Below are 22,554 nucleotides of genomic sequence, written 5' to 3'. Positions count from 1 at the left end.
TAATAAGGACATTGGGCCCACACGAGTATTATTTACAAAAGTCAACCAGATGTGCTATCCGTGGGTGAGAGCAACGGGAGACACAATGGATTTCTATTCCACTGTTTGGGAAGTTTTTCCAAGTGAACTCCTACTGAGGGTGGGATTTATTGAATTTAGAAAAGCAGTAGAAAGGGAGCTTGTACTTCCCCTCATGGAGACCTTTGAGAATGAATATACTCCTCCTCTTACTAGTAATGTTAACAGTAGCATAGCTTGCTATTAATATTATGGCTGGCTTCTATGGATCCATGTTATGTCAGATACAGAGCTGATAGTTTAAATACTATGATTTGATTCTTAAAAAGACTACAGGTAGTATTTTTATTAAATTTAACATGTAAGAAAACGTGTATAGTGTATCTATACATGTATGTCCATGTGCATATATAGTATGTATATTGTTCATAGGTGTTAGGATTTTTACTGTCACTATTATGCAAAACTGCTGGCTAACAATCCATTCTAAAGCTTGGGCCCATGGAAAAATAAACGGATACTGGTGTCCTGCTCTCTGGTTTGTCTGGGGTTTGGGCGATTCAGGATGGGCTGTTCTCAGCTCGGCTGTAAGACAAGGTTTCAGCTCAAGCATGTACCCTGAGTCTTTCGTTCTTGTGTGAATATTTGGCTGCCTGGAGAACATTTCCCTCCTGGGAGTGAGGGAGGCTCAGGAGAGAGCTGCCCTGAATAGGTTTTGAGTTGGTGCTGTCGCCCTACCCTTGGAAATTAGCCGAGGCCTGTCATAGGGCCATGTCCAAAGTCAGTGTGGCTGGGAAACATGGTCTGCTTTCTGTGGGAGAAGCTGCAGAACTCCCTGGTGAGGGGTGGAGAGGCAGATGGCAATGAAAAGTTGGGTACAATAATGCCATCCACTTTGATCACAGACCTAAATTACTCAAGCAGTCTTCTGTATCGCCCATGAATTTTCTATGAGAATGTATTATGTCTGTGATTAAAAGGAATAAAAATAATTCTTTTTCTATTTTAAGATCAGTCTATTTTGAGATTATGAGGTAGTCCAGATAACATTTGAAGTTAGTCTTTGTATGTGGTTCTTTTGAAAAATCAAAATGCCACATAGGATTGAACATAAATAATAGCATAAGAGCGTGGGCATGCGTCTGTACTTGCTCATTCAACTCCTAGGAAGGGTAAGATCATCTTTCAGGCTGCAGTTTTATTATTTTTTATGACACCTTCATCTTTCACTGCTTCCCTCAAATTCATAGCATGAGAATTTAAGGTTATCACATGACTGGATTTTTGTGATCAAATGGGTGGTTTTCAAATGAAGTTCATTGTTCAATGAATGGGCTTATCAAAGCATACTCTACATCAAACTCACAGGCACTGCGACCATGGTTCACGTGCTTCCTTTCTTTGTATGGCTTCAGAATTATTTTAATTACTATTTCTGGATGAGAAAATTAATTACCTTTTTAAAAAATATGATGTTTATCTTCAAGATTTCTTTGTTAATATGCCAGTAGCACGGTGTCAGGAAAAGAGCTCCAAAAGAAAGAAGTAAATTCAATGTAACCTAAATGGATGGCCCGTGAATGGGTGTGGGAGGCAGGGAGGGTGTTGATGGCACTAACATCAACCAGGGGACTTTTATGGCAAAGAACTTTGCTTCATCCACAGGCTGGAGGGTGAGACACGAGTTCAAGACAGCAATGCTGAAAACTGACAGAGCCAACCTCACATCTGGGGTGGAACTAGGCCACCTTCCTAGGGTGTAGCGGGACTTGGGTCAGGTCACTGAGCATGTGCAAGCTGCATGATCCTCAGTAAGCTGTAGGTTTGAAATTGCACCTGGAGAGCTGGTGGTTGTCTAGAGTGTGGCTGTCTGGGTACTTCACATGCAATTGAGTTATCACTTCCTAGAAACTTTTGAAAGTTAGGTAATTGAACATTTGTATTGGGTTCATTTTAAAATTAGAGATGGTAGGTCTGTAAATGGCACCAAAAGTCTGAGTTTCTATTATCTTACTGTCTGTTTCAAGGGAGGACCCAGATAATTCTTTTAAGCATTTAGTTGGTATGAGAAAGAAAAGCCCTTGGTGATTAAAAAATCATCTAGCAAAGGCTCAGGTTTACTGGTGTGAGGTCCACAAGCCATTGCATTAGAGTCACCATGAATGGTTAAGTTCATAATAATTTGTTAGAATATCTGTGCTGCATCCTACAATGAGCTTGCACTCTCCAGTTTTCCGTGTTCCAGGACTGCATTTCATCTCAACGTGTTTACCTTGAATCATCCTGTATTCATCAATGGAATATGACAGGGTCTGAAATTTGAGCAAATTATAATAATATGCCTTATGAGATCTCTTCTGTCATCTGCATGCAAACTCGTTTATTTTAAAATAATTTATGTGTTTGACGGTTCACAAGCACTAAGGAATATAATGTACATAGCACTTCCTCGGTTTTGGCTCAGCGTCTTCCTCTCCATTTCAAATGTAGAGCAAGTGTGAGAGGGAAAGGTTAAGGGATGTGGTAAGGGAGTGTGGCAGAGTGACAATGCAGAGTGGTGGCGTTGCAGTCGCAGACTTCTCAACCCACTAAGCGTCCTGGCTGTGGTAGGCAAGGACTCAGTCTCATGAAGACCAAGAAAAACTTATCGCAGTAGATCACCATAAGAATAAGACCACAGGTTGGCAGAGTGCTTCAAAATTTTCGGAGGACATTGAAGTGTTCTGTAACATAAAGCATATTGCATAGAATAAAAAGGTATATTAAATATATACATGAAAGATGGACAGGTGCAATACATATATTCTTGAAATATAATTTTAGGACTACGGTTATCTCAGATATTATCTCTCTTACACAAACGAGTAAACTAACATCCAGGGGAAAAAACAATCATCCCTGCAGAATCAGGACTATACCTCAGTTTATATGCCAATATTACATTCTCAGTTGGATAGTCGGGTACTTTAAACAATCTCCAAATTTGACTCCATTGCAAAGTCTGTTTTCTTTATAATTCTACCTTCTATTAGATTCAAATTTATCCCACGTGTTCACCAGGAAGTGGAAATTAATTTCAAGTTCCTATCTCTTTTTGTTAAGTAAACCACTTTGAGTGTGTGCTTTTTTCTTAGGGAAGCCTATGTAGAGAAAGATTGGGTACAGGCTGTTAGCCAATGAGCCATCTCTGTATTTGTTAACTATATCAGGTATCATATTCTTGTATTGGGTCCCCTGGAAACAAAGTGTATCATGTAAACAAATACTAAAATACTTTTCTTGAAGGCTTCCAGACATTTCATAAAGCAATCATAAGAATATAATATATGGATATATTATTGGTTTTACATTTTGATCAGTAAAAGTCAGTAGAAATTCTTTGTAATATTACCTCTCTGCCTTCTACATCCCCCATTTTCCTCCCTCCCTCCCTCCCTCCCTCCCTCCCTCCCTCCCTCCCTTCCTCCCTTCCTCCCTCCCTTCCTCCCTTCCTCCCTTCCTCCCTTCCTCCCTTCCTCCCTTCCTCCCTTCCTCCCTTCCTCCCTTCCTCCCTTCCTCCCTAACTCTCCCTCCCATTGTTCCTCCCTCCTTCCCTCTCTCATGTCCATCCTTTTGTCTGGTGGTAATATAAAGTCAATCAGGAATCCCTTTTAAAGTTAAAAAAATCATCTACACCAAAGTCTGTATATGACTGGCAATTTATTCAGTAATGGCATAGAAAGCTTTGTAATTTGGCTTCTTAATATACTTGCATCAAAATCGATGATTGTCTATTTAAAATTTCTGAACATTCTATAGCATGAGTTTTTCTATTAGTAATTTCTTCTGCTTTGTTGGTTTTCCAGTTTCAATAATAAGAGGCTCATTTTCCTGGAGCTTTGAAAGATGTATTTTAACTCATCTAGTTAAATATGGTTTAAATTTCCTGGAAATTAATTCATTATTTACTTCTATTCAGAATACAGGGGCATCTAGTTTTGATGTATAAAGGAAATAGTTTCTCGTTATTGTGGAAATAATTTTAATGGTTGAACAAATAACCAAATAACCATGAAATACAACACAGCCCTAATACTATTTTGTTGGCATTTGAAAGATGTGGATTTCCAATATGTGAGTATAGTTGTGGCTCCTGCATGAGCTGTACTGCCTTGGACTTAGGATACAGCTGTAAAGACTTGTCTTGCGTAAATGCCCTTATTTATGAAGGCTGTGTGGGCTAGCTACTTTCTCAAGCAGTTAACACTTTGCTCTCATTTAATTCTTACCAAAACAAAACAAAACAAAACCCTGCAACACAAACATTACTGTATCCAAGGCTATTCTGTGAGTTCAAATGTAGAGCACCAACAAAGACAAGGACTAAATAAATACCAATAATGTTCTTTGAAAAAACATTGTTAGTATTTGAAAAGGTTACTAGAATAGACATTAGTGGAAAAAAGCAGAAACGAGCTTAACTTTATTTCACTGGTATGTTTTCATTTTGAATTCTATTGGGTGGGGGACAGAAGACATAGACCTTTCCAGTAAGATCTACAAAACAACAGTGGAATCATAGGCTTTTAATTTTGTAAATAAAACCACTTAGATTCACAGCCAAATTTGTCTCCAGTAGTTCAGGTCTATTGAATGTCAGGGGCAAATTCCAACCTAGGGCTTCCTGGCCCCTAACCCTACTCTCCTTCTGTCATGCAAAACCCCCTCCCATAAAAGAGATGAGACAAATCTAGATTAAATATCTAATAAGTATATTGAGTACATCACTGGCAGTTAACAGTAACTGAAACCTTTTTTAGATTTCAAAGGCTTATTTCCATGAATTCTTCACTGAATACTTTGGAAGATATTTCTGAGTAAACCATAAATTGAGATTCAAAAGTTTGGAGTTTATCCTCACTTTGGAGAGTGGCCAGGATCAACTTAAAGGATATTAACAATTAGCTTATATTCATGAATAGTCCATTGTATGGGCAAAAAAAAAAAAAAAAAAAAAATCACATACATGATCTTTTGAGACTAAGTAATTGTACTTTTCTGTAACATAATATCAAGATCCCTTTTTATTGAATTAGAGCTGGCACCGGAGAAAACAAATGACATCTGGCGACTTTAGTGCTGGCTCTAATAACATAAGGATTCTGAAAATAGAATTTCTTGCATAAGCCAGTACTAAGATCACTTGATTCTGCCTCTCTCCAGTGGTTAATGTCACACAATTTGAAAACAATATGGATCTGATATGATTTTTGCATCTGTAAGGACATACTGTATTTTTCAAAAACTAAGTATTACTGGAGTCTTTCCTATGACCGCAGATTTTCTATGTCAGGAAGCAAGAATGAATATAACAATAAATGATTGTTCACATATTTAAACTTTCTCTTTGGAAGACAATATCAAAACAAGAAAATAAAGCCTTTCACAGCATTAATGAGGTTATTACAAAGTTATCAGAAGCATGGAAATCCATGCCTAGAAACACACAGGATACCTAGAATCATTGTGAATTAAGTGTAAGAAAATACATTGTGATCTCTTTATAAACTGTACTTTGAAATTATACATTTTCAAGTTGCTTGGAAATTCACTTTTTTCTTAAGTGGTGTCTTGTTTTTATTGTTCGATTTTGTGGTTTGTTTCCTTTTCAAGTCCACTGTGAGATGGCACACATGAGAAAGGTTAATTCCTAAAGTTCAGTTAACCACGGGGATGCTTCTCACTATCCCTACACACACGCACACAAACATGCACTCACTTCGCTTGTTCCTAGTTGGAGGACCAGTCATAGGTCAAGATGAGGCTGAAAGCATGAAGCCTTGGCTGAGGCAGGCAGAGGAAAAGGGAGAAGGACAAACACCACTAGTTTAAGCCAACTCTTCTTTGATGCAAAATGAGCATCCTATAGGTAGCATAACTGATCTAAATGAGCTCCTCTGTGCAACTGCTCTTCGATTTTGAGATCCCTCCAGATATCCTTAAAACTGCGGACACTTAGTATTTTCTAGATGTCATTAACTCCAACTAGGCTATATACCTACGTACATTAGTGCCCTTTGCAAATGGTCTGTCTACACCAGGGAAACAAAATACTGAGCCTTGCTTCAATGATGGATGCAGTAAATATGAAAGGAAGAGATGATCAGAATGTACAAGTTACCTTGAATCACAGCGTGAATGCTGTCTTGCAATAGTACTTATGCATGAAATACATTGGGCTTGCCAAGTCTCGATAGTCTGAAAAAATAATTCTATCCTGGCCGGGCGCGGTGGCTCAAGCCTGTAATCCCAGCACTTTGGGAGGCCGAGACGGGCGGATCACGAGGTCAGGAGATCGAGACCATCCTGGTTAACACCGTGGTTAACACGGTGAAACCCCGTCTCTACTAAAAAATACAAAAAACTAGCCGGCCGAGGTGGCGGCGCCTGTAGTCCCAGCTACTCGGGAGGTGGAGGCAGAAGAATGGCGGGAACCCGGGAGGCGGAGCTTGCAGTGAGCTGAGATCCCGCCACTGCACTCCAGCCTGGGCGACAGAGCGAGACTCCGTCTCAAAAAAAAAAAAAAAAAAAAAAAAAAAAATCTATCCTTTGTCATTTTAGAAAAGAGTAGCTGTATTCATTTCTCATTTTACTCTCCATTGTATTTTTTTTTTTTTTTGCCTCACAAAGTTTGTGTTCTTCCTATGTTTAATGTGGGGTGGTGAGTAGTTCAGGCTGCCTTGTGTAGAAGGACAGGCCTCCCACATTGGACAGGCTGAGGACGCTGGTATCGATAAAGATGGTTTCAGAATCCAGAGTGTGTCAAAGCGGCATAGAGGTGCTCACTGACTGGGATGATTGAGATATGCAAAGAGGTAAGTCAATAGAAAAGATTCGTTTCTATTCTAGTAACTGCTCCCCTTCAGAATTAAATTAGGGACTTCTACCCGCTCAATTAAAAAAAAAAAAAAAAAAAGCCGTCTGAGGCTGTCAAGTCCACTAAGGGTAGCTGAGTGGCCGAAATCGAACCCAGAGGGGAGAGGGTGGCTCTCCCTCTGAATCTGCTCAGTGCTGGGTTCTGGCAACAGTAGCAGTTTACAGCTTGCTGCTTCTGCTTCCACCCCCCTTCTCTGTGATATTGACACTTCATTTTGCAATTAAAGATGACCTGAAATTGCTGACAAAGTCATAGATCAGTCCTCAAGGTGGCTGCATTGAGATTTAGCTAAGAAATGACCAGAAGTAGGAAAAGGGCACAGACAGTCTGAAGCAAGACATTGATTTAAGGTAGGATAAAAAAATGTAAAATGACATCAATTTTTCTTTTTCTTTTTTTTTTTTTTTTGTCTCATGCATTTACAGAGTTGTAAGTTTATTCCTTTTACTATTTATGTATCTGTCAAATGGTGAATCCAAGACGTTGAAGACATCGGGCAAGCAGTTGTGCTTCTCCTTAACAACTTGGGATAAAACTGAGGAAAGGAGGCTGCTTTTTTTCTTCTTCCTCCTCCTTTGATAGAGTCTTGCTCTGTCTCCCAGGCTGGAGTGCAGGCGGCTGCTTTTAAAAATTCACATTCAGGAGATTTATTTCCGACATTATAGAATCTGTGATGAGTACAGATGTAAGTTCCATGTGTGAATGGTAAGAACTAAAATTGAGGTTTCAGGACTTGGACTTTGTGCCCTGCACCCACCACTCAGGTGCCCTCCCCAGGCCCCGAAACCCACCTTCTGGGTGGTGCCCCACCCAAAAGCCCTTCCCACCCAAGTGGTCAGAGGCCTTAAGCGATGCAGGTCAGGAATGAGGGTTGCTGCAGAACTTAGCCCAGCATAGCTGACCTGGACCACTCTGAGACTCCGGCGACCCCTGGGGGATTGCACCAAAGATTCCTCTGTGACTCTGACCCTTTGCTAGGCGTCCTTCTCTGCTCGGCCTCTGAGGGTCTAAAGTCTTCCTCAGAAAACTGCTTAAAAATCACTCTCACATGAATACTTGTCTCAGCATCTAGTTCCCAGGAACTGAACCTAAGGCAAAGATGATTAATTTTTAATTTTTTTGTTTTTGAGATGAAGTCTTGCTCTTGTCACCTAGCCTGGAGTGCAGGGCATGATCTCAGCTCACTGCAACCTCCACCTCCCAGGTTCAAGCAATCCTCCTTCCTCAGCCTCATGAGTAGCTGGGATTACAGGCATGCACCACCACGCCCAACAAATTTTTTGTATTTTTAGTTGAGATTGGGTTTCGCCATGTTGGCTAGTCTGGTCTCCAACACCTGACTTCAGGTGATCCGCCTGCCTTGGCTTCCCAACGAGCTGGGATTATAGGCGTGAGCCACCGCGGCCAGCTAGTTTTCCTTTCTTGTATTAATAACAATTGTGTAGAAAACAAAAAGGATGTACTTTATATAAAAAATATACAAGATATTCAATTTTATATCATTCAAATTTTTGGAGTAATAGTAATTAGCATAATTACTGTTATTTTGATTTATTACAAACTTAGTAAAAAATGAGAAGCATCAGTGTAGTCTGCATGTTCGAACATGCATGCATCACTTTCGAAAGCTGGATGCATAGTTCACTTTACCAATCCAGGTCTGGTAAAGTGTTGAATATTTGGGTTCTTATACAGATTAAAGTATGTAATGCTGGAAAGAGCATTCTAACACTTATCTCTTTGCATATTGTCACATTGTTTTTTTTTTAAAGAGACATTCCTTGAAATGAAATTTCCAGGTCAAATGTAAAGCTTTTGACACATAATGCCAATTTTGCTTTTAATAAATGTTACACTGATAATCTCCAAAGCAGTGAAAACAAAGTCCCAATCTTTCAGATAGTTGTGTGAGTGCCCCAAGGACGACTTTTTTTTTTTTTTTTTTTTTTTTTTTTTTTTTTTTTTTTGAGACAGTCTTGCTCTGTCGCCCAGGCTGCAGTGCTAGTGGTGCAATCTCAGCTCACTGCAACCTCCACCTCCTGGGTTCAAGCAATTCTCCTGCCTCAGACTCTAAATTAGAGTCTCCTGCCTCAGACTCTAGAGTAGCAATTCTCCTGTCTCCAGACAAACCCACTGCCTGGGTTTGTCTCCTTTCTTCCATGGCCTCTGCAATCACGTCTGTATTCATCTGTGATTCTACTCTCACTCCATTCCAGAACACATGGATAGAATCTGTTGCTTCTCTTTTAAGAATTACCTGATGCTCTCCCTTCCTTTATGGAATAAGATGTACCTCACTTTGGGTGACATTACAAAATTACCCTCTCCCTCTGGGTTCTATTTCGGCCACTCAGCTACTCTTAGTGGACTTGACAGCCTCAGATGGCTTTTTTTTTTTTTTAATTGAAGGGGTAGAAGTCCTTAATGTAATTCTGAAGGGGAGCAGTTACTAGGATAGAAACACATCTTTTCTATTGATTTACCTCTTTGCAGACTCTAGAATAGCTGGGACTGCAGGCACATACCACCACGCACCTGGCTAATTTTTGTATTTTTAGTAGAGAGGGGGTTTCATCATGTTGGCCAGGCTAGGGATTGCTATTTTAAAACACTTATATAATCTAGGGCTAAAATTACTCCTCATTGTATTACTATTCATGTCTTTGATTATAAATTAAATTGAACATCTTTAAACTTCTTTACCAATTGATCATTCCTTTTATGAACTGGTCAGCTACATCAGTGTTATCCCTTACCATTTCACTGTTACATTTTTCAAAACATGTTTTTGTATTGATTTGTTGAGTGCCTATCACATAGTGACTTTGTTATACCGCATCTCTAATGTATTGAGTTGATCAAGATCCCAGGGGACATGACCCACGGCCCGGAAGGCAAGACGGGCAGGGTCTGCCGAGGCACACCCTGACCTCTGACCTCACCAGCCCACGGTCCTGCTGGAAACCCCCCTGGACATGAGAGGATGCAGGAGCTGAGGAAGGAGGATGTGGGCGTGCAGAGGCGTAGAGAGTGGATTTGGAGGGTAGATCAAGAATAGCCCAGGCAAACACTTGCAGAATTTTTACTTTGGTCTGAGGTCTTACGTTATCTTTTCATTTGTTTATCGCATCTGTGATATACAGAGTTTATATAAAATGTTAGGCAGCCAAAATGATTATTTTTCTTCTCCCAGTTTCTAGTTTTGAAGTTCCAATGAGGTCTTTATCAGCATGGTATTATATACATATTAATATATCTAAGATTCTTCTTTCTTTTTGAACAAATTGATATTTTTCTGAAAATTAGCTTGGTGTATGATAGAAAACTGGTATAGTTTTCTTGAAAAATTTGACCAGTTTTTAGACTCATTTTTGTTGAAAAAGCATTCCAACACACACAATCTGGTAACTTTTTCAGAGTTTGTTTTCCACCTTAGCTTGCCTGTGACTAGTTGTCGGATACTAACTTATCTGTTCACATACCAGACTAAGCTATTTTCAGTTCTGTACATTTTAACAGACATTTTATATATTGTAAACTCTAATCACCTTTTGAAAAATAGCTCCCTTAAAAATTAGAATATTTTTAGTCATTCAAAATGCTTTGAGATTTTGTCTGGAATAACTATATATGTCTTCATTTATGGAGATCTTTCATGCCCTTCTGTGTAATTTTATAAGTATTTAAGATGATTTTCTTAAAGTCAATGAGGAAAGGTTTTCACATGGTTTCTCTTGATACTTATATTCTTTTGTTACATGAATACAAGTATGTTTACGTTTCTCTGAATGATTAGTCCTTAGCATTTATAAAAGTTGTTTATCTTACACATTTGTTTGTACCTATATCAGTTAAGGATGTATTTTGGTGCCTGTCAATCTTAAGGAAAGTATTCCTATTAGCTTCAGATTATTTTGTCATGATGTCTGTATCTTCTCTTCATATTCTTTCAATCTCTGTTTCTCTCTCCCCCTACACCCTGGGGTAATTTGGTACTTTATATTGGACTTATTTTTGCTATTAGTTCAGGTTGGCACAAGAGGAATTGTGGTTTTTGCATTAAAAGTGTTGGCAAAGACCACAATGACTTTTGCGCCAATATGATAAAAGCATGACGTATATTTGGTACTTGGGTGTTCTGGTTTTGCTGTTTTCAGCTTTTGAAGTGGCAGCTTGATCCCTAGATTCAGGCGGAACACTGTTTAATAGATGCTCCCTTTCTCCTCCTTCATTCCAGGTGCACTCTCAGCTGCCACAAAAGCGAGAGCAGCATCATTGTTTTAAAACATAATTTTCAAAACAGTTAAAACTCACCATGCATAGTAAAGGATAAAATCTCATCTCCCTCCTTGGAAACCTGTCCTAACTGTGTGGGTTTCAGTCAGCTGCCTGCCTGGAGCCTGAGATGCCGCTGCCTGGGTTTGTCTCCTTTCTTCCATGGCCTCTGCAATCACGTCTGTATTCATCTCTGATTCTACTCTCACTCCAATCCAGAACACATGGACAGAATCTGTTGCTGCTTTTAAGAATCACCTGACAGTCTCCCTTCCTTTATGGAATAAGATGCACCTCTTTGGGTGGCATTACAAAGGCGTGATGACCAGGCAATCAGGGCCACTCTGCCCTGCCCCTCCATGCAGCCACCCTCAGAGATAGCATTTCAGTTGCCTGGACCTGCCCGGCTCGCCTGACCCCTGACTTTTGCAATTGTCTAAGAGAAATTGAACTACACAAGATAAACACATGAGGGAGAATTTACTCAACATGATTGCAAGAGGGGAAAGGGACTGAAATAGGAAAAGATGGGAGGGATTTTGAGCCCTGGGATTAGCAGGGAAATGGTCAATGGATGAGTCCAGCACGTTGAGTTGGTTGCTCATTTGTTTCCCATTGTTTTTTCCCACGGTTATACCTGTGTTTGCTAATCAGCGCTCTTGGAGCCGAGGTCTCCAGCCTCCTACAGTGAGTGGGAGACAAGGGTGCTCTCCAGTTTAATGAGAGCCTGTCTGAGGGATGGCTCCCAGGTCTTTTAGAAAGACCATTCTTGGTGGTAAAAGTGACAAGCTCTCAAAAATATTTACATACATCACAAAGGGGCAGAGAAAACATTTGCAAATGCAAGTTTCCTAAAGTAAATGCTCTTAGAAAGGGAGGTCAGGAATAAACCTGGGTGAGGCTGGGTCTGGCTGAGGACATGTGAAGATCACGTTGGTTGCTTGTCATCTTGTCTGCCTGGGATACCCTCTGCCAAATCCTCTGGCCAGCCGGTTCTTCCAGCCTCACAGCAAAGAAGGCATTTTCATGCAGGCTTCTGGAGCAACTGGACGCAGGCGGAACCGGTCTGCCTGCATTTTCTTCCCTTCATTATGGAAACCACCTTGATGAGGCTTAAGTTTTTCGGTCCTCTCTCTCCACAGACAGTAAACTCCTTGTGGAGTAAGAACACTTGTCTTTGTAATCCCAGTGGCTCTCCTGGTGAGTGTTACATTTTAAATACCTGAAGCCTTGCCCTTAGCTGTATTTGTTTCTTTGCTTTATGACACATCGGAGAGGCTTAAAAGAAATAACATAGTATCAAGTAGTGATTGCTTAAAACGCCTTGAGTATTTCCCTTAGTGGCCATATTTTCAGTGTACCTTAACATAAGAACAACACCTCATGGTTCCATTTATAGCTCATTTGTGTTTAACTTGAAGAATGGCTGCCTCGGTACAGTACTTAGTGTGATTTATGAATTGCACTCAGAGTACCCGAAGGCGTGCACAGGTGCGGAGGTAACTGACAGAGCACTCGAGGACATGTCAGGATGCCGCCTCGCCTGGAACTGCGGATCCCAGTTCACAGAAGATAATTATTTTCCATATTGTACTCATATTCTAGAAATTCCAGTCTGAGGAGCAAGTGTTTGTTGTTATGGTTAAAGAAGAAAAAACAGAAAATTGGAAACATAGCTTAAGAAAGCTGGCTGGGTGCGGTGGCTCACACCGATAATCCCAGCACTTTGGGAGGCCGAAGTGGGTGGATCACGAGGTCAGGAGATTGAGACCATCCTGGCTATTATGGTGAAACTCCGTGTCTACTGAAACTACAATTAGCCGGGCATGGTGGCGGGCACCTGTAGTCCCAGCTACTTGGGAGGCTGAGGCAGGAGAATGGCGTGAACCCAGGAGGTGGAGGTTGCAGTGAGCTGAGATTGTGCCACTGCACTCCAGCCTGGGTGACAGTGCGAGACTCTGTCTAAAAAAAAAAAAAAAAAACTATGGCCTCAGTAGACCTAGAAATGTGTTCTCGTTGCACCTCAATATGTGAGCTGGTTAAGCTTCTTTCCACCTAAAAATGTGGCTACTACATCCGTACACGTCTTTTCCAGTTTTTATCGACTGTTGGTTTTTTTTCCCTGTATCTATTCCACCTGATTCTTCATTGTTACCTTCAATATGTTAAAGACAGCAGAAACTTAAATACACACCCACCCACCTCCCACATCTTTCTTTGACCTTTCCACCTAACTTCCGAAGGCACCATTCTTTCTCTTCTCTGGCTTCACTGCACCATGGAAATAATAGTAGGACTCCCTTCCCAGCATTCTAAAGGACCAACTCCTGATTTAATGTCTTGCTGTCTGCAATCTGCAGTCATCATCACTTCACTCCAGTTCTTGTCTTGGAGGTCAGTGTTCCTAAATTGTGACTTGGACCATTGAGCGCTTCTATTCAAACTACTTCAAATTCCCCCAGCTTGGGTATGCAAATGGCTCAATAATCTGTTCAGAGCTATTTTCCTGAGAAAATACTCTGCCACATGGCCTTAAGGGAGATGGGCCAGTAGCAGTCAGCAGAAGAAAGAAGGTGTGGGGACACTGGGGAGGTTCCTGACTATGGAGCACATCAGCCTTGCAACCCAGAGGAGTGTGAGGGGTGAGAGAAGGGGAAGAATCTCTCAGCACATAGGTGGACATGTGAGAGGGAGAGGAGGCAGAGATGGAGAGGAGAGCAGGGGACAGAACACGGTGACTTGTTGCCCATTTTGTACTGGATTTTAAGAGCAATGAGGAACCATTTTGTTTGAAATGCTGTAATGATTAAATGTAATACTGTCTTGATTTTCTAATGGGGATGTTAGAAAAGAAGTCCCTCATACATGAGAAATAGTCACGCATTTCTAAGGAAATGCAGAGACATTCTTTTGACAAAAATTGCAAGAATATCAAGATGCTAGGTCTTTTATATACAATGTGGGGTTTTTCAAAATGTTACAAAAAGTGATCAAAATTATCCAAGTGACCTGTTAAAATATAAAATAATATCTAACAATTGAAGAGAACAATATTGAGTTTGACTATCTATTAGAAAATAATGCATTATATGAGGGAATAGTACTTATCTGACTTACCTCCAGAAGTTTTGAGAAAAATACAAATCCAACCTTAAGCAAATTGTTTCAAGAGCACTAAGATAGTTTCATAAGAAACCACTTTTAAAATCTGTGCAAAATACTCCTCTAAGCCTTTGTAGTCAACTTTTCCTAACAGTAGTGCCAGCTCATTTTCACCCAAACTTCAACTTGAATCGCATTTTTATGCATCAGACATGCTAACTTAATCATTCCTAACAAACTTTTAATCAGAGGAGGCCCCCCCCACCCCATTCTGGAGCTGTTACATGCTTTCTAGATCACTGGCCGTGATTTGTCAGATTTCTTTCGAGATGGTAAAATGAATGTCTCCATCCCGATGAATGTCCTTTTCCCTGTAAAAGAAGCTTTTGGTTTCCAACCTCCATGCACACTTACTTCTCCTGAGCAGAGGCGTCAACATTGCTATTGACAGCAGTAATTAGTGCTGTATGTTTTTTGAAAAGTGATTGTGAGCAATGCTTCAAACTAAAAACTTTGTATCAGTAAACGATAGAAATATTTTCTGCAAGCAGAACAGCTATGACTATGCCCTGGTGTAGGTGTCTAGGAACCAGGGAGATGGTGTTGGAGATGGTGGGGAGGAGAGAGCAGATGGAGCTGGAGCAGGGAGTAACAAAGAGCTGGGGGAGGAGGGAAAAGGTGAAATTTTACCTTATTTTGAAACAAAATTTATTCTATCTTTCAAAATGATATCAGTGTAGTAGTTATTACTATAATAAAAAATGCCTCTTCTGTGTTATTTGAGAGAATAGGTTCTATTTTTTTCCAGCCTAAAACAAATATATAGATTAGGCCCTGTAAATATGAAGGAAAACTAAATCATGATCATCTATTGTGCTGCAATTAATTTTTAGTTACTCATAATTACTCCATGATCAAGGACATTTAAGGTTAAAGAAATTGGTACCTGCCTGATCTGTTATATTTCTAAGATAAAATAAAAAATTGTATATGCCAGTGCCTATATTATATTTTCCTCTTGGATGTTTGAATGCCAAATTATACAATGGCTTAATGGCATGCATATATATATATATATATATATATATATATATATGCAATACATATATATGCATGATATATGTGTGATATATAAATGCATACACACATATGTATATATACACATATTCCATATAGATATATAATTTGCATCCCTTTTAATCATATTGCACTCTATATGAACTTAAATGTGCTGGCAGAGAGCACAAAAGAAGTGGGTGGGAAGGTTTGTTGGGGAGCCCTGTTAAAATTTAGCTTTGGAAGCACTTGGTTACTTTAAATATTGCAAGTGTGCCTGGAATTCATGGTACAGAGTGACAAAACATCCTGTAGTAATGGGCGTCGGTGTAATTGAATGCAGCTTCTTGGCAGCGCTTCCTAGAATTGTTCCTTTTGGTTCTGGACCCATTGATGATAAATTGAATGTCCCATATAATTACAAAAGATTAGAAAACAGTCTAAAAGAGTGCCATAAGAGACTCTATTCAACAGTTTCTTGCATGGAGCTGCTGACAACTTGTTGAGTGTGGTGTATGGCTGAATGGGTGCGTGATCACCCAAAGCACAGACAGCAACCACAACTGCCGAAGAAACAGGAATAGAAAATTAAGGATATTCAAAACAGCTGATGAGTTCAAAGATAGACTGATTTGCTGTACCACTGCTGAATATTGAGTAGACATGAAAAGACTAAATGTCTCTGGAATTGAAACTGGAATTGAAACTGAGTTTTATTTTTTAAAGCAAATTACTTGTTGCTACTGGACTATTTTAAGAATTTTAGAACTCTTAGGGACCATGCGCCTTTCTAGGGGTGTAGTTAGGACGTGTTTGCTTGTTTTATCACTGTATTATTTCCAGTTCTATACATTTAGTCTCTAGTTTTGTGTCTGGCTAACTGTGTTTATTTCATAAATACCTATGGGAAAGAATAAAATAAGGAAGGAGATTCTGTTACAAAATACAGAGGAAGGGATCTGTAGAAAGAAAGAATTAAAGTTAAAATTAAAACCAGGCAGTCAATCTTAGCTAAGAATGTCACCACTTTTCTAGTGAGATAGGATTTAGGATTAACCTTTGAGACACACACTATAAAGGACACTTGTATAACCAATCTTGTATTTTAAAAAAATACAAAATAAACTAAATTAATCTACCCTTTCAAATAAGATGAACCAAGTCTTGCTTAAACGCAAGCTAAAATTTTTTTTTTTAAAGTGTATCTGTTAGAATTTTGTAGGTCAATGTCGGAGAATGCCACCCAAACGGGATTAAATTCAAAGTGAAATGTTTAGCACAGGATGCTAATGAAGGAAATTGAAGTTCTGCGTCAGGAAATACTTGAGCTATTGGCTTCCACAGTGGTACCAGATCCTGGTCTCTCTCTCCATGTCTTCACTAGCCTTCTGTGTTGGTCCCATTTTTAAGTAAGCTCAACCCTCATGTTGGTAACATTGCTGCTTAAGGTCCTGCTTCAGATTTCCTCAGGTTAGTTTCTAGCCAAAAAGGGACAAAACATTTTTCCGGTGGCTCCTACACAAATTGAGGGGATTGGATTGTTTATTATTCTTTGAGCCGGGGCACTGTGGTGAGAAAATTACGTTCACTTTTCAAGATCACAAGCTTTATAGACCAAGGGATGGGGTCCCACCCCCAACACACAAATTTCCAGGGAGTCAAAGGGCGGAATTGGAAAGAAAATCGGAAAACATTCTCAAAGAAGGGAGTAAAAACAAGTCCACACCAAGAAGCAGTAAGAAAGCCTGGTGGGGAAAGAAGCCCACCTTCGTGAAGGTCCATGGCCATGACAGGGAGAGCCACTGCAATCCCAGGCACGTTCCTTCTGCCTCCTCCTCCTTCCACCCACCTCTCTCCTCAAGACCAGTGTTCTGTTTTCTTGGCTTATCTCAATGTGTTTGTTTCTTCTTTCACTTAAAAGTTTCTCTCTGTCTCTCTCTCTGTACTTACTAGCCTGTGTTTCCCATTTTCTGACTTCACGTAAAACATTGGCGTACAGTTTCTCATTGCCAGTTTCTAATTTCTGTAAAGTTAATTGTAGATGGAGTAGAAGACTGCAGATGTTGCAAAGATATACCAGTCATCTGGAAGAATTTCTTAGGAAACAAGTTGATCTTAATGGGATGTAGAGATAAACCTCTGTGTGTGTGTGTGTGTGTGTGTGTGTGTGTGTGTGTGTGTTTAGGAGGAACTTATCTCCTCCTGCTTGTAAAGAACTGATTATTGATCTCAGATTGACCCAAACTAACATGGGCAATATCTTGGGTGTTGATTAAATTTAATCCTGCTGGGGCTAGAGAGGTTATTGACCTTTAACTGAACATGTCATTGGGTTGATCATTTCAGATGGTAAAACTCTTCCAGTTTAAACTAAAAGTAGATACTCTTTTTATTTGTTTGTACGTTTAATTTTTCTTTTCAACTCTTTAGGTTCAAGAGGTTCATATGCAGGTTTGTTACATGGGTAAATTGGGTGACATGGGTTGTTACACAGATTTTTTACTCAGGTAATCAGCATAATATCCAATAGTCAGTTTCTCATTCCACACCCTCCTCCTGCCCTCCACCTTCAAGTAGGCCCCAGTGTCTGCTGTTCCCTTCTTTGTGTCCATGTGTACTCAGTGTTTAACTCCCACTTATAAGTGAGAACGTGCAGTATTTGGTTTTCTGTTCTTGTGTTAATTTGGTTATGATAGTGGTCTCCAGCTTCATTCATGTTGTTGTAAAGGACATGATTTTGTTCTTTTTCATGGCTGTAGTAATCCATGGTGTATATGTACCACATTTTCTTTATCCAGTGCACCACTGATGGGCATCTAGATTGATTCCATGTCTTTGCTATTGTGAATAATGCTGCAATGAACATACATATGCATGTGCATTTATGGTAGAATGAGTTATATTCCTTTGTGTATAATTCCAACAACAGGATTGCTGTGTTGAATGGTAGGTCTGTCTTACGTTCTTTGAGAAATTGCCAAACTGCTTTCCACAATGGCTGAACTGATTTACATTCCTACCAGTAGTGTGTAAGTGTTCCCTTTTCTCTGCAACCTTACCAGCATATTTTTTGACTCTCTAACAATAATCATTTGGACTGGCGTGAGATGGTATCTCATTGTGGTTTTGATTTGCCTTTCCCTAATGATTAGTGATACCGAGCATTTTTTTCATATGCTTGTTGGCCATGTGTGTGTCCTCTTTTGAGAAATATCATGTCCTTTGCCCATTTTTTAAGGGTGTTTTTTGCTTTTTGCTTGTTAAGTCCCTTATAGATTATGGATGTTAGAACTTTGTCTAATGCATAGTTTGCAAATATATTTTACCATCCTTTAGGTTGTCTGTTCACTCTCTTGATAGTTTATTTTGCAGTGTAGAAGTTTTTAGTCTAATTAGGTCCCACTTGTCAATTTTTACTTTTGTCTCAGTTGCTTTTGGAGTCTGCCGGCCCTAGATCCAAAATGGCATTTCCTATATTTCCTTCTAGTGTTTTTATAGTTTAGGTTTTCCATTTAAGTCTTTAATTCATGTTGTATTGATTATCTTACATGGCAAAAGGTAGGAATTTAGTTTCAGTCTTCTGCATGTGGCTAGCCATTTATCCTAGCACCATTTATTGAATAGGGGAGTCCTTTCCTTGTTTCTTTTGGCTGGCTTTGTAAAATATCAGATGGTTATAGAAATGTGGCTTTATTTCTGGGTTCTCTAACCTGTTCCATTAGTCTATGTGTCTGTTTTTGTACCAGTACTGTGCTGTTTTAGTTACTACAGCTTGGTTGTATAGTTTAAAGTCTGATTATGTGAATGCTTCAAGCTTTGTTATTCTAACTTAGGATTGCCTTAGCTGTTCAGTCTCTTTTGGTTCTGAATAAATTTTAGAATAGTTTTTTTCTAGTTCTGTGAAAAATGTCATCGGTAGTTTGAAAGAAATAGCCTTGAATCTATAAATTGCTTTGGGAAGTATGGCTATTTATTTTAACAATATTGATTCTTCCTGTACATGAGCATGGAATGTTTTTCCATTTTGTGTTATCTCTGATTTCTTTCAGCAGTGTTTTGTAATTCTCATGGTAGAGATATTTCACCTTCCTGGTTATCTGTATTCCTAGTTATCTTATTCTTTTTATGGCTATTTTGAATGTGTTGTGCTCTCAGATTTGGCTCTCAGCTTGGATGTGCTAGAATATTCTTATTATGTTGAAATGTATGTGTTTGTCTTGTTTGTCCAAAAGAACTGAATGTTGGATATCACAAGTGATAGAGCTTTGTATTTTCCCACAAAACTCATCGAATGTTTTCTTTCTAGAATTCTCTGAAGAGTCACATATAATCCTGGATTTCTTTTCATCACTTTAACTTGGCCTCCATTGAGTTGGACATGAAGGGAAGAGAAATAGCACCTTTAAGATACATTTTTAGGGTACGTTTTTCTCTGGCAGAACAGATCTGATGGCTACTACTAAATTCTATTACTTAGGCACTTCTGTAAAATAAAAGAGTACTAAACGAAATTAAGTTAGACTTGTTTTCCATAAACAAAAAAGCAAGAACCAAAATGGCATCTCTTCCGAAATTACACAGTGATAACTTGAAACATTTACTACATGAACTATGTTGGGAGCATAGCTATACAATCAACCTTTATCTTTTACAGGATCATAAATAAGTGCATTCTGGGACATGGTAAATTCTGACATAAAGCTAGTATGCCAGCATTCAACAATGCAACACAAACTTCCCCACACTGGAATGAGGAAAACAGTTTATTCCCATACCTAGGGTGCCAGACTGTGAGCAAAAGCTTTGGTGGTAGATCCCAGGTAGATGCACAGTCAAAATTATATAGGTGGGATGGCGTTAGCATTTATTCATTGCAAACCAGGTGCCAGGCATTTAAATGTGTTATTTTGTAAACTCTATGGATACACACCACTATCAATATTGGATATGAGAGCACGGGTAAAAATCACCCAGAGCCAGACAGCTACATAGACACAGAGCTGAAATTCACACTTGACTGTCTATAGTTTACTGCTTTTAAACCACAAATTTTGTTGTATATGTTTGGTCTTAGAAAGACCAGGGAAAAACAGCATTATAATTTAGATCTTCTTCATATATGAAAAACAGTGGTGGGATAGCTTTGTAACTTCTTTACATTAACTACAAATAATATTAATTGAATATGTTCTAAGTACCAGCTATTCATCTGAACATATAATACTGTATAATCATTTTCACTTAACTCTTACAAGAATCCCGAGAGGTAGCTTTCTCATGATGACCTTTTCCGGATGGTGATTCTGAGGTCCCAAGAAGTTAAATAATTTGTGGAGCAAGGAGTGAGACCCCAGTAGTCAGATTTCAAGGCCGGGAGTCCTAACCATGCATTTAAAGTGCTATCTGATCTCAGTTAACATCAGAACCCTCCGTCTACAGTCTGTCCTTCTCATACGCTGCCAACCTCCAACACTTGACAACTCTGGGTATGTGCCTGCCCTGGATTCGGGAAGGAGCAGGGAGAATTTATATGTCACAAATTTAAAATGTATAAAATGTTTCAAATGCAGATGTCATGTTTAAACGTGATAGTTTCCCTTTTAATGTTGAGCAAATGGAGGCCCCAATATCGCCGTGCTATCAGTAATTAGATCTAATATTAGAAATTACCAGTAATTAGAAGTGGTGACTGCTCTTTCTACTTCCTTGCACATTGCCACACACGGAGGGCTATCCAGCCTTCAGTAGTATACCAACAACATTGCCTTAAAAACATTAAGATTTAAAAAGTGCCTTTCAAATGAAGTGCTAGCTAAACTATTTTTTATTTCTTAGTATTTCACTTAAATAATTACTATTTTCTTGGAATTATTCATAATCTGAATTATGTAGACCTCAGTCTTTTAGGATTAATTGCCAAATCTATGCATGCTTGAAGTTTGAGGCAAAAGAAACATGTGTTAAGAAAAAGAAAGCATAATGGGCTATTTTCAAAAATTTTTCTTGCGTGTTGAAAACCAGAGAGAGCAGAATTTTGTAAGAACGTATTTAGATTGGATTCAGGCTCAGATCAGAGAGAGAGACTCAAACATCATCTTACGAATGTTGATGCCTCAAATGCCACACTGCTGTATTTTAAATGTTCGCTAAATATAAGCATCTTGTCTAAAAGCAGAAAACTGCCAACCACCATTTACATCTCATTGCCAATAAAATAAAATGAGGTGTCTGTGGTGTTCAACAGAGAATCAGCAGTATACATGATGAATGCTGGAGATGCCACATTAGAAGTGATTATTCATTTATTGATTTACTTGACCAATGTGTTTTCTGCCCCTGCCATTGTAGTCTCAACTGTTGTAAAATATTATAGCCAAATTCACACTTTTAAAATGAACCTGGTTGTAGGAGTGTTTACTTCTAGAACAAAGAAGAAAGAAAAAAATATAGCCCTAAATGGGTATTTTTTAACCCCTTAGTGAATTGAATTGGTGAAATAAGATTCTTGCTTAACAGGCAAGATGGTAGAGCAGGTGGGTTGTCAGGGCTCATAAGTCGTTGTTAAAATCCATTTTTAGAAGCAAACAGGATATTTATTTTTTTCTGTCTTGCACATCTGCACAACAGCCATTTTATTAGTATTTTTATAATTTATATACAAATGTTGGCTATTCTATTCCTCAGGAATCTCCTGCCGCTGCTGGGTGAGCTGCACTAACCCGGCTCTGATGTAGGATGTCTTTCCCATAATGTTGTAAACCTTAATTCAGGGGCATGACTGAGGGAGGGTTCAGTCTTTGATGCTGTCACTGTTTGGGTTAAAATCTAGGCCCTTTTGTGTCTTAGGATCATGAAGAAACACGTGAATCATTTCCAAGAGACAGTTTCCCCATTTAAAGAGTCAGAGCAACATTTCTGTCTTATAAGGTTCCCGGGAGAATAAAAATGCTATTATTTTTATGATGAACTGATAGCAAGATGTGCTCTATTATAAAGGATGATCCTCCCTTCCTTTCTCCTTTCTTCATTATGTCAGTTTGTATTTTTCTCTGAAAGCAAAATCTGGGACTCTGAGTCTCTGTGTGAGCTGAGGTTCTCAGAGCCCCCTGAAGCCAGATGACTTCTCAAAGTGGTGCAGGACTGTGGAGATGGATGTGAATCACAGCATATCAGGCAACCAAGCTCTC

The 22,554-nt window shown here is 39.2% G+C and overlaps 1 protein-coding gene across 2 annotated transcripts in view; it reads left to right on the top strand.

Moving 5' to 3' along the window:
- Positions 1–22,554, top strand: part of CSMD1 (CUB and Sushi multiple domains 1) — a 2,045,798-nt gene that overhangs the window by 184,188 nt on the left and 1,839,056 nt on the right. The gene's annotated exons all lie outside the window — the stretch shown is intronic.

The sequence above is a fragment of the Macaca fascicularis genome, chromosome 8, assembly GCF_037993035.2.
Source record: "Macaca fascicularis isolate 582-1 chromosome 8, T2T-MFA8v1.1".
In the NCBI taxonomy this organism is placed as follows: domain Eukaryota; kingdom Metazoa; phylum Chordata; class Mammalia; order Primates; family Cercopithecidae; genus Macaca; species Macaca fascicularis.
This window is presented reverse-complemented; position numbering and strand designations above follow the sequence as displayed.